Source organism: Heteronotia binoei, chromosome 2, assembly GCF_032191835.1.
Source record: "Heteronotia binoei isolate CCM8104 ecotype False Entrance Well chromosome 2, APGP_CSIRO_Hbin_v1, whole genome shotgun sequence".
Lineage (NCBI taxonomy): Eukaryota > Metazoa > Chordata > Lepidosauria > Squamata > Gekkonidae > Heteronotia > Heteronotia binoei.
Window position 1 is genome coordinate 197,000,193 of NC_083224.1, and position 2,076 is coordinate 197,002,268.

Genomic DNA, 2,076 nt, shown 5'->3' on the forward strand with positions numbered 1-2,076 from the left:
GCATAGAAAAGCTTACATTCTGCATAAAACTGGTTTGGTCTTAAAGGTGCAACTTGACGCCTGCTTTGTTCTGATGCTTCAGACCAACCCGGCTGCCCGCTTGGATCTATCAGTCTGCACCTGCTGATCTTCTGCCTGAAAGCCTCGCGATCGTTATTGAAGCGTGAGTTTTTGGGAGAGCCATGAAAGCAAACGTTGGACAAGAAACGGCAAGGCTTGGTTGCTTTCTGGACTTCTGCTTTGCTAGCCTTTGGGCTCACCCCCCCCCCCGGATTAGGGTTGCCAATCCCCAGGTGGGGGCAGGGGATCCCCCGGTTTGGAGGCCCTCCCCCCGCTTCAGGGTCATCAGAAAGCGGGGGGAGAGGAGGGAAATGTCTGCTGGGAACTCTGTTATTCCCTATGGAGATTTATTCCCATAGAAAATCATGGAGAATTTGATCCGCGGGTATCTGGGGCTCTGGGAGGGGCTGTTTTTTGAGGTAGAGGCACCAAATTTTCAGTACAGCATCTAGTGCCTCTCCCCAAAATATCCCCCAAGTTTCAAAACGATTGGACAAGGGGGTCCAATTCTATGAGCCCCAAAAGAAGGTGCTCCTATCTTCATTATTTCCTATGGAAGGAAGGCATTGAAAAGGTGTGCTGTCCCTTGAAATGTGATGGCCAGAACTCCCTTTGGAGTTCAAATATGCTTGCCACAGCCTTGATCTCGGCTCCACCCCTAATGTCTCCTGGCCCCACCCCCAAAGCCCCCAGATATTTCTTAAATTGGACTTGGCAACCCTACCCCGGATCCATCAGGTCTGCTTTACAGGCCGATTTGCTGCCATCTTTTTCGACTCCTGCTCCATGCAGTCAATCACGGGAAACGAACACCGCGCCAATGCGTTGTAAACACAATTCGGAAGCCCCGCCTCTGAAGTCTGCATGCAGATCTGCAATCCCTTCCCACCAGGCACCGCGAAGCTAGTTCCCTTTTTGGGGAAGCTTCACACATTTGCCTTCGAAAATGACAATTCGTGGGGTGGGAAAATATATCAAGCGCAGACGTCTCGGATCTGAAGGATGCAAAATGCAGTTGGAACGGAAACGAACAAAAAAAAAAAACCTGAATGGTCACTCTAACTTGGTGAGCTCCGAGTTTGCCGAGGTTTATATACTTCTAGCGAAGGCTTGCAATTTGTGCTCGCTTCGGCAGCACATATACTAAAATTGGAACGATACAGAGAAGATTAGCATGGCCCCTGCGCAAGGATGACACGCAAATTCGTGAAGCGTTCCATATTTTGCAAATGTTTCCTGCGCCTTCAGCCTTCTTTTGAAAAATATTAAACATATTTGGATGTGCGCCTATTGCAATATATATATATATACACACACACACACACACACACAGGTGCAGGAGTCTTCCGGCAAATGCTTTGCACACCTTGAGAGACATATATACACGTATATACACGCAAAATGCTCTAAACACGTTGCTTGTATAATTTTAGGGGGAAGCAGAGGATCTCCTAGAAGCGAAGCCAACAGTGTTCGCTCTCAACTGCAGAGTCTTGTGAGCAAAAAGTCTACTTTGTGAGCTACTGGCATGGAAGTTGTTGCCAAGCATATTTCTGATATTCAGTTTCGAGTGTATGCTCCCTTCTCCCTTCTTCTCTTCCCTGCCTGAATAAAGATTCTTTCTCAAAGCTTCCCCACCTGCGGACTCCCAAGGATGCAGGCGTCAGTAATCTTCCTAATGCAAAGTAGAAGCACCTCCCCCGCATTCACATACATAGCCGCAAGCTAGGAATGTGTGGGAGCTGAGGGATGTTATGGTACCCAATAGTTAGTAGATAGCAAGCTTTGAACTTTGATGCAATTCACATCCGTATGTTATATTTTGAAACTATCTGAACTGTGCCTTGGATGTAGCCTTTAAGATGCCATGCTATGTTTCATTCTGTATTACTTCCAAGGTATCTTACCTTGGACAAGTATGGGATTATCAATAAAATGAGTCTTTGATGTAAACAATAGCTCGTTTGTTCGAAATACCAATGCTTGACAGTTGTGAGCTGCTGCATACATTATTGT

At 46.7% G+C, this 2,076-nt stretch overlaps 1 non-coding gene across 1 annotated transcript; it reads left to right on the forward strand.

Moving 5' to 3' along the window:
* Positions 1-1,179: 1,179 nt before the first annotated feature.
* Positions 1,180-1,286, forward strand: LOC132567857 (U6 spliceosomal RNA). The gene has a single exon (XR_009555130.1). It is a non-coding gene; the product is annotated as a U6 spliceosomal RNA (small nuclear RNA).
* The last annotated feature ends 790 nt before the right edge of the window (positions 1,287-2,076 follow it).